A 10,631-nucleotide genomic window follows, 5' to 3' on the forward strand; every position below is an offset into this window, starting at 1 on the left:
TTTGGGTTTCTGTTTTGTTTTTGTTTTTTGGCTGCACCCACAGCATGAGGAAGTTCCCAGGCCAGTGACCAAACCCACATCACAGCAGCAATGACGCTGGATCCTTAACTCATAGAACCGGCAGGGAACCCACAAAGCCATATTTTTTGATTGAGTGAAAAGTAGAAAAAATAGGATTTGGCATTTTGGATTTGGCAATTTGAATTTAGTGAGTCAAGGGAGAGGGAAGAGCCAAAGATGAGTTAGGTTTCAGAGCTAAGTGAACAGAATGATAGTAGCTTCTTATAGGAAGAGATTTTGGTCTTAACCTGAATAGAGAAGACAGCGAGGGATAGGAATCAGGGTACAGGAAGCTGAAAACAGCCAAACAGAAGGGGAGCAGAATGCTCTGTTATTCCTGGAAAGTTTCTGGGAACATGATCAACTAAATTAAGTTTGGAAATCAATAAAAACTAAAGAAGCTAATTGGCCCGTGTGAGGCTAACATGAAAATGAATCTGCATTCCCTGGGCTCACGCTGACTGATGCCCAAGTAGAATGGGGAGATGGGAAAATCAAATCTAACCTGCACATTTTGCCCAAGAAACATCCACACAGAGCATCCAGAGTCATTTCCAATAAATGCCATGGAATTCTCCAAGGAAATCAGCCCAGGTCTCTCTACCAGCCTTTGCTCACCTTATCTAAACAATTCATGGTGGTGCCTGCCTTGCAGTCTCTCTATCCATCCAAACCTGCCCCACCCATCAAAGCCCAGTGAAATCTCTGGTCCTCTGTGAAGCTTTCCAAGTCCTTCCAACCTTCTTCCTCTCACCTCTAAGAACTGTCTGCATCCCTCAACTGACAAGCAATGACAGGCTGCCTCTGGATAGCTCTTGAATTAATACCTATTTCTGGCAGTTTATAGTGACTTGCCTCCAAAAAAGGTCCAAGTAGAATCTAGATCAGAGGTTCCTGAATCTATCATCACAACCACCTGGAACTTTTAAAAAATAAAGCTTTTAGGGCCCTCTGTTGTCAGAAGTCAATTAGCTTCAAGAGCCTCTGGTCCAGACGGTACCCAGGACTTTTCTTTAATTCAGTCATGTGTGCATGCAACAAACATTCACTGAGTACGTGGTATTCCAGTTCACCATTTTCCGTCTTTTGTCTTTTGTCTTTTTAGGGCCTACCACATATGAAGGTTCCTAGGCTAGGGGTCCAATCAGAGCTGAAGCCGCTGGCCTAGGCCACAGCCACAGCCACAGCAACACAGGATCCGAGCCGCGTCTTCAACCTACACCACAGCCCACAGCAATGCCAGATCCCCAACCCACTGAGCAAGGCCAGGGATCGAGCCCAAGTCCTTATAGATACTAGCCTGGTTTGCCAACCACTGAGCCACAATGGGAACTCCTTCTTTTTTTAAAGTGTAGTTGATTTACAACGTTGTGCTAAATTCTGCTGTACAGCAGAATGACTCAGTCATACATATTACCATTTTCACATTAATGAAATAATAACGACTGTGACATCACTTGGTTTAATCCCCATGGCCGCCTAGAAGCATGTTTGTCAGTTACTAGGCTTAACATAGTGCCCTGCATAGAAATGGTCTCAATAATCAATTTATCCAATAAACGCTACTTAATTTTATTACACACTTATGCATTATCTCTTCACATATACTACAGGGGTAGATTGTGTTTCATATTTCTTTGGAGGCCAAACCATCAATCTCCATGCTTTTCCCACATAGTAGGGATCTCACAGTTGCTCCTTTATTTGGCTTTGATTTAAACCCTCTCAATTCTTTAATCTCTGTCTTTTCGATCTAAAAATTAGGCCATATGGTACAGTGGGAAAAGAAAGGCTTTGATGGCAATCCGAACTCCACCTCCACCACTTAATTGGCTGTGACTCTGAGCAAGTTCCTTCAATTCAAAGCCCCTGATAATTTCTCCACATGACAGAAATGACAATCACTCATGAAATAGTTGATAAGGACTAATTGAATGTATGTAAAGCACCTGAATACAGAAGGCACTATAACCATAAACTAACTACATGACCTACACCTCTCTGAGCCATAAGTGAAATTTAATGAGAAAATTGATTTTGCCTAGGACTTGGTACATTTTACGTGCTCATAAAACGTTAGGGATTCATTAACAATGCTATGTCTCTCATCAGGCCCAGCCAAGCTTTTTTTTTATACCCCCTCCCACACTCCCAGATTTTTCTGGTTTTTCTGGATTACACCCTTTGACAAAATGGTTTCTTTCCTCCCAGCCTTTTCAGGCCTGAGACACTCCTACCAAAACCAGAGTCTACTAAACAGGCCCAGAAGAGCCCAGAGGGAATGGACAGGACTTGCGCTGCAGCTGTCCATCTCCTGGTGGGGCCCCATTTCCAGTGAACAGGGACCGCCCTTCTGCCAGCTGCCTGGACTTTTCATCACTGGCTATTTCAGGACAGAGTCCAAGATAAGCATTTCTCTGGGACTTCCTTTCAGACAAAGCTCTCTGGAGACTTAAAGCTCATTAGTCTGAAGTTTGGTCTCTGAGGGAGTGAGTAATACCATCCTGTTCTTAGAAAATGGAGCCGCCAAACACTCGATGGCAAGTTTGAGCAACAATGGGGCGGAACTATAAAAGGAGCCAAGAGAGCATTCTAGAACATTCATAATTATCATAAAAATGATCGCTCTCGCTTGTGGAGGCTTTACAGTTTATACAGCACTTTCACACATATTAGTCTACTGGCTCCATAAGACAGCCTCAAGCTAAGACTGAGAGAGCAACTGTCACCTCCACTTGGCAGACAAAGAGAGTGAGTCCCAGAGAAGTCGTATGATTAGCCCAGTCACACTGCGAGAGAGCTGCAGAGCTGGAATCAAACCCCGGTCTGCTGACTTTAAGTCCTGGGCTCTTCCGTGGATTGAGAAGGAATGGTGACCCTTCTTCCACTAGCATGAAAAACAGAAAAGTTAGGGCAAGAATGAAGCACACAGAAGGGGCAGCGCACAAGGAAGCCCAGGTTTCAGAGGGGTGACGCCGTGGGCTCAGGGTGGGGCTGTGGACTCCGCTCACCGTGGGATTCCGGGGCAGCTGGGGGAGTGACAGCGCAAGATGACAGTGGGAGAATGAAGGATGCGGGTGGATACTCGAGGTGTCTCAACAGGAAACAGAAAGTAATGTGCAGTTGCTAGGATTGAGAGGAGGAGTCTCCAAACCGGGCTGGAATATGAGAAACTCCGCAGACACTTCAGTTCAGAATAAAAGTTTTCTCCAATCAAACTTACCCAGTCAAGGTGATCCCTCAGAAGCAGCCCAGACTATCACCTCAACGGAATCGAGACGCTGCCCCGGAGCCCCTGGCCCTTCGGTAGTTGTAGTTTCCACAACTCAACCTTAGCGCTTAAAAACGTGTCCCGCCCCTCTGTCCGGAACTATAACTCCCGAGGTGCACCGCGCGAGATTGCCCATAAAGACCCTAGGACTACAATCCCCAAAATTCCACACGGCCCCCCTCATCGTTGGGCGCAACCCCAAGGCCGGGATGCGGTACAATTCCTCCACCTGGTGGTCGATTATGAAAGCCTGAGCGGAGGATTACGGTTTATAGTTCCGGTTAGTAACCCTCCGCCTAATTGTTCCTCAAATAATCCCTGGGTGTGTCTGAGGGTAGCTGGAGCTTTTTTTTTATTCTCAGGGAATAAGTCTGATCTTGTTTTGTGTTCCCCACTTTGCTTCCTGTGAGAGTATAAAACTGCTCATTCAAATTCAGGGCACATTCCCCACCAACCTGTACCTGTTGACACGTGATATTCCATTGTCCTACAGAAATGCATGGCCAGAACTGAGAGGATCCTGAGAGATCCCGCGCTGTCCCACCAGCCCCTCCGTCCATCCTCGCTTTGCCGGTTCTTAGGGACACAATGGTGAATAGGTTACTGTCGCTAGCCTAAAAAGAATTCACAGTCCAGCAGAGGATTGGGACAAATGAATAATTACACAGTGCTGTGCGTTTTCTAATGGGGAAAAACCAAGGGGTTGTGGGGGCCTTCTTGTAAAGAAACACCTGCCCAGGCCTGGGGAAATGGAACGGTGTTATCACGGCTTCCTGGAGATTTTACAGAAATGTTAAAATTGAGAACTGAAGGAATAGAACTTACCGGGGGTACTGAGAATGTGAAGAATGTTTTACACCCCAGCTGGAGCACAGAGCATGCGGGATGGAATAAAGAGTCATATCTGAGGAGGAAGGGCCACATCCTCAGGAGCCTTGTAAACTTCCATAAGAAATCTGGATTATTCAAGCAGCTCAAAAACTTTCAAAGGCTTCCTACTACCTACTGAATGCAGTACTAACTTCTTAGCTTGGCATTCAATGTCCTCCCCAACCTGGACCCCCACCTACTTCCTCAGAAGTATTGCCAGTGGTGTTCTCTGCCAGGAATCGCCCCTCTTCTGCCCTACCCCCAGCTGTTCACCTCCTCACCAATCTCAGGACTAGCAGGTTCTGGAGTCCTAGTTGTGGTACAGCAGAAATGAATCCGACTAGGAACCATGAGGTTGCGGGTTTGATCTGTGGCCTCGCTCAGTGGGTTAAGGATCTGGCATTGCTGTGGGCTGTGGTGTAGGTCACAGATGCGTTGCTGTGGCTCTGGCATAGGCTGGTGGCTACAGCTCCCATTCGACCTCTAGCCTGGGAACCTCCATATGCCGGGGGAGCAGCCCAAGAAATGGCAAAAAGACAAAAAAAAAAAAGAAGACTATCAGGTTCTTATTGTTACCTCCACACTTATATTCATGCTCTTCCCTCCACTAGGCACTCTGCCCTGCCTGGTGGCCTGTCTAATCCTGTTCTTCCGTGGAATCTACCTCTCCACGAAGCTTCTCTGATTCCGCTCCAGTCCCAAACCACCTCTACACCCTCTAGGTGCTTACCTCACACCGCCTTGCATCTTCTACCAGGTGGGAGGCCTTAACTCTCCAATAAGTTGTGAGCTCCTTAAGGTCAGGTGCTGAGTCATACAGCTGATCCCTCCATCTACCCTCAAATCACCAGGGTCCGGATTCCATGCTCCAGACTTTAGACTGTCCTCTCTTCCTGACACACTGTCACCACTACTGTCCTTCCAGAAGCCAAGATAAAGTCATCAGGAAAGAGTGATGGCAGCAGTACCCTGTGATAATCAAACCCTGGATTTAATTAAAGCTGTGCTTGGTGTCGGTGACTACAGAACATAAAGAGCTTAGTGCAAATCGGAGATGGTTCTCTTTGGCTAATTAATCAGTGCTCTGCAGCTGACTCAGAACACTCATGATTAACCAGAGTTCCTAGTCATGAGAGGGGCAGCTGGAGTTTGTTCCCCTCCCAGACAAGGCCATGCCAGGGACATTTACTGGCCAATCAAGATTAGTCTTTATTTATTTATGTATTTTTGGCCGCAGCATGGAGCAGCTTGATGTGGGGTTTCAGTTCCCAGACCAAGGATATAACCCTGGGCCACAGCGGTGAAAGCACTGAATCCTAACCACTAGACTACCAAGGAACTCCCTAGCCAACTAAGTTGTAAACTTCCCAGGGACAGCAATGTCACAGCCTCCTTTACCTCCTTTGTCACTGTTAGGAAGATCTACCTTGGGCCCAAACTCCTGTGGCCAAATAACCTACTTGAATTCAATTGCATTTCCTTCCAATCTAGTCTGTTTGGGGAGAAACAACCCAAATGCTTTAAGTTTTCAGCAAGTGGTTTCTTTCCCAGGCTTTCATTATAGATCCTGTTCTCAAACGGCTCAAGGATCTCTTCTGGTCGGCTACCATCCCATTCCAGAACTACCTTGTTGCTAAATTACTTTAAGTTGGCATCTGTGTGACCAGCTTTGGATGTTCTCTCCCCACCTCCACCTGCTGAAGTTGGTAGACAATACTTTTTAAAATTAAACTATAATATGCATACAATAAAATGTGTGAATTGCACTAATATTAACTGTACAACTTAATCCTTTTTTTGGCCACATCTGTGGCATGCAGAAATCCCCAGGCCAGGGTTCGAACCTGCACCACAGCAGTGATCCAGGCCGCTGCAGTGACAGCACCAGATCCTTAAACCCACTGCACCACAAAAGAACTCCCAACTTAATATTTTTTTGTTGTCTTTTTCTTTTGTCCTTTTAAGGCCATACCCACGGCATAAGGAAGTTCCTAGGTGAGGGGTCTGAGCTGGCTCAGAGATGTGGCTGCCAGCCTACACCACAGCCACAGCAACATGGGATCTGAGCCTCATCTGTGACCTGCACCACAGCTCATGGCAACACAGGATCCTTAACCCACTGAGTGAGGCCAGGGATCGACCCCAGGTCCTCATGGATACTAGTCAGGTTTGTTACCGTTGAGCCATGATGGGAACTCCAACTTAATCTTAAAAAAAAAAAAAAGAAAGAAAAAGAAAGAAATTGATGTAGCCATCCTCTCGTTTAAAATGTAGGACCATTTCCAATACCTCAACAAGGTTGTCTCTTGTCCCTTCTCCATTTACAATCACTCATCCCCCAGAGGGAACCATTATTTTTCTCTGTCATCTTATTGGGACCCAGTTAGTCCAGACAAATCCTCCTTTAACCTCCTATGAACAGAGGGAGTATATGCTTAATAAAGATCAAGAACAGTAACTGTCCTTCTCTATTATTGTTGCTGTAATAACAATAATAAGTGCTGAAAATCAAGCCATGAATAAAGAGATTAATTCCCTACCCACATAGTATTTTCGTTCTATTGAGGAGAGGCAGATAATAAATTACCAAGATAATCGCAGACTGTTAAATGCGCTAAAGAAAGTAAGATGCTTGGATGGAGAATACAAAGACTGAGCTATGCTCAACAGGATGGTCAGGGAAGGAATCTCTGAGGCATCTGAGCCGAGTCCAGCTTTCAAATCCTTTAGCTCATTTAGTCCTCCTGGGAATTACATCAAATCTTTTTTTTTTTTTTTTTTTTTTTTTTTTTTTGCTATTTAGGGCCGCACCTGCGGCATATGGAAGTTCCCAGGCTAGGGGTCAAATCAGAGCTGGAGCTGCTGGCCTACACCACAGCCACAGCAACACCAGTTCCAAGCTGCATCTGCAAGCTACACCACAGCTTATGGTAATGCCGGATCCTTAACCCACTGAGCAGGGCCAGAGATCGAACCTGAATCCTCATGGATACTAGCTGGGTTCATTACGGCTGAGCCATAATGGGAATTCCCCATCATATTCTATTTTTCAGACAAGAAAACAGAGGCTCAAAAAGGTAGTAGCAGACATTGTTGGTACCTGCCTCATATGCCCTCATCCCTCTCTGAGCCTCCTTGCCAGTGGGATAGTTTCCAGCGGCTGAAAGCCCCTCCACTCAAAGTCCCTCTTCTCTCTGCTTCCTTCCCTGAGGGCTTCCTTAGGCATCTATGAACCAGGAAGGGGGAGACATGTGCTACCCACCCCAAGGGCAACCTTCAGCCATCAATGAAGTCTATGACTCCCCATCCTTAAGATGATTCTGAGGTGCATTTCACAGATCTCTTAAAGAGTTTCCAGGAGGAGGGAACCCAGTTGCTCCCAGCAAGCTGCACATTAATTTACCCATCTTATTTTCTCCCCTCCCTGTCTCACTTTCTCCATGCTCTTACCTCTGCTTTTTTTTTTTTTTTTTTTTTTTGGTCTTTTTAGGGCCGTGCCCATGGCATATGGAGGTTCCCAGGTTAGGGGTTGAATAGGAGTTGTTGCCACCAGCCTATGCCACAGCCACAGCAACGCCAGGTCCAAGCTGCATCTGTGATCTACACCACAGCTCACAACAACTCTGGATCCTTAATCCACTGAGTGGCGCCAGGAATCAAACCTGCATCCTTATGGATACTAGTCAGATTTGTTTCCACTGAGCCACAACAGGAACTCCTCACCTCTGCTTCTTGCAATCACCTCCCAAATAGACTATGAGCACCCAAGTCTCAGGGTCTTCTATTGGAGGAACTGCCCAAGCACAGTAGAGTGCTTGGGGACATAACATTCTCCAGTCTGGCCATGTTCTGTCACCCTCCGTGCCATTGCAAATGTTGTCTCCTCTGCCAACACATGTGTTGAATCCACTGTGGTCCATCCAATGTCCACTTCAATCCACCCCTGCCACCCTCCACCTAATGAACTCCAGCCTCCGGTCTCCAACACTGGTAAAGAATCATGTTCGTGGGTTATTAAGTGGGTTAAGTTTCCCCAGTGGGTTAAGGATCCGGCGTTGCTGTGAGCTGTGGTGTAGGTCGCAGACGCAGCTCGGATCTGTCGTTGCTTTGGCTCTGGTATAGGCAGTGGCTACAGCTCAGATTAGACCCCTAGCTTGGGAACCTCCACATGCTGCGGGCGTGGCCCTGAAAGAACAAAAAACAAAAAAAAAGAAATAAGATTTTTGGAGACTAGGCCAAAAATTGAATTCCTTTAGGCAAGCCACTCACTGTCCAGTTTGCCACAGTCCTTCCTGCTCCCTACTGCCTTACACCTGACTTGCTTGGACCCCGAAGGCATTCATGTTTGCAACCTCTGCTCTGGGTACCTAGTAATCATTCCCTGATTCTTTCAACCAACACTCACTGTTGCCAGGTGCAACAGTGTCAGACTTACTCCTGTCAGACTTACTCTTCCTTCTCATCCGAAATGACGAGCTGGTCCCGAGACAGGCATGAGCTCAGCCATCTCCATGCGTTTGTTTGTGCTTTTTCCATTTGCTTGTGCTGCACCTTTTCCATCTGCTTCCAATCGTTCAAACCTGGCAGAGATGTCACTTGCTCTGGGAAATCCTTCCTGGCTGAATCACCCTGTGTTGTTTGATGTTTTGCTAATACTCATTGGCACGGCCATGACAGCATACATAACAATGCAGTGAAGCAACCTGTGTGCAGATTTCTTCTGAACATGGCCATGGGCTCCTTGAGGGCATGGATGCCATCCTACTCATCTCCATGGACCTAGCACAGCACTTGGCAACAGTGAGTGTTGGTTGAAAGAATCAGGGAATGATTACTAGGCACCCAGAGCAGGGTGGCAAACATGAACGCCTTCGGGGTCCAAGCAAGTCAGGTGTAAGACAGTAGGGAGCAGGAAGGACTGTGGCAAACTGGACAGTGAGTGGCTTGCCTAAAGGAATTCAATTTTCTTTTTTCGTCTTTTTTTTTTTGCCTTTTCTAGGGTCACTCCCGCAGCATATGGAGGTTCCCAGGCTAGGGGTCGAATCAGAGCTGTAGCCACCGGCCTACGCCAGAGCCACAGCAACTCAGGATCCGAGCTGTATCTGCAACCCACACCACAGCTCACGGCAATGCCGGATCCTTAACCCACTGAGCAAGACCAGGGATCGAACCCGCAACCTCATGGTTCCTAGTCGGATTTGTCAACCACTGCGCCACAACGGGAACTCCCAGGAATTCAAATTTGATTAAAGAGCTTGAGTGGGTGAAATTCAACTTCTGTTAAAAACAACAATAACAATAATCATTACTGTAAACTTACTATGGACTAGGTGATAAAGTGCGATGGTTCAGAGTATGGACTCTGAAAATGAGCTGCTAGGTTTAAACCCCAGCTCTCCCACCTGTCAACTGTGAGACTTTGGTCATGTCACCTAACATCTCTAAGCCTCAGTTTCCCTACTTATAAAATGGAAATAATAATAATAATAATACCTACCTTATAGGGTTGTTGTGAGGATTCAAAGAGTGAGTACGTGAAAAGTACATAAAACAGAGCCTGCTCGTGGAAGACACCCAGAAGTGGTAGCGATTGTTATGCCTTGATGGTGAGTGCTCGGAGAAGGCCTCCCTCGGGAGGTGACATGTAAACTGAGCCCTGAGTGTCGATAAGGAGCAGCCTATGCTGAGCTTTGGGAGAAGAATGTTCCAGGCAGAGGGGACAGCCAGATGAAAGGTCCTAACTTGGAAATGGCTTTGCTGGATCAGGAACCAGGGAGAAGGCAGGAGACAAGGTCTTGAGGGCAGGCAGAGGCCAGATCAGGGAGGGCCTTCCAAGCTGTGGGAAAAAAATCTGGATTTTGTTCTGTGTGATGGGAGCCACTGGGGCATTTTTTTTTTTTTTTTTTTTGTAACACATAGGTGTTATTATTTAGATGTAGCGAGGCTGACCAGGTGAGGATTGCCATTGGAAAGACAGTTTATTATACTCATAGATCCCAAGGGGAGTGCACACCTTGCCCCAGGGGGCCACACGAGGAAGCACCAGACTCAGTCAGGAGGCAGAGAGAGGGAGGAGACCATGCAGGCAAGGACCTTTATTGAGGTTTCCATGGGAGGAACAGGCAAGGCATCAAGTAGGCTTAGAAATGACTGGTAGGAATAACTTCAGGGAGCTCTGAGGTAGGGGCTGTCTCCAGCTGCCTGGTATCTGCTCCTGGGATGCATAGAGCAGGGACATAGTGGCCCTGAGTATGAGGGCCCAATAGAGGAGGTGACAGGGTCTGGGCTCTAGATTGCTTGGTTTACATTTGAAAGGCAAGCTCAAAGGCCAACTGTTTACCACCTGTAGGAGTCTGAAGGCTACCCTGGGAGGCTCAGCAAGGCCCCAGTGCCAAATAGCAAAACACAGAAGCTAGGGAGTTCCCTGGTG

The 10,631-nt window shown here is 46.9% G+C and overlaps 1 protein-coding gene across 21 annotated transcripts in view; it reads right to left on the bottom strand.

The window, feature by feature from the left end:
• The window catches only part of PAFAH2 (platelet activating factor acetylhydrolase 2), a 33,281-nt gene extending 29,933 nt beyond the window's left edge, over window positions 1-3,348 (bottom strand). For 14 of the 21 annotated variants that reach the window (XM_084963404.1, XM_084963394.1, XM_084963407.1 and 11 more), the window contains exon 1: window positions 3,284-3,348. The gene's annotated coding sequence lies outside the window, so the exon portion shown is untranslated. Of the gene's footprint in view, window positions 1-3,071 lie in introns of all 21 variants that reach the window. The other 7 variants (XM_084963400.1, XM_003356211.5, XM_084963399.1 and 4 more) reach the window with 2 other exon arrangements.
• Between the last annotated feature and the right edge of the window lie 7,283 nt (window positions 3,349-10,631).

The sequence above is a fragment of the Sus scrofa genome, chromosome 6, assembly GCF_054392235.1.
Source record: "Sus scrofa isolate SSC_HxYL_T2T_F1_AM1 chromosome 6, Sscrofa_HxYL_maternal_Yorkshire_Landrace_v2.0, whole genome shotgun sequence".
Lineage (NCBI taxonomy): Eukaryota > Metazoa > Chordata > Mammalia > Artiodactyla > Suidae > Sus > Sus scrofa.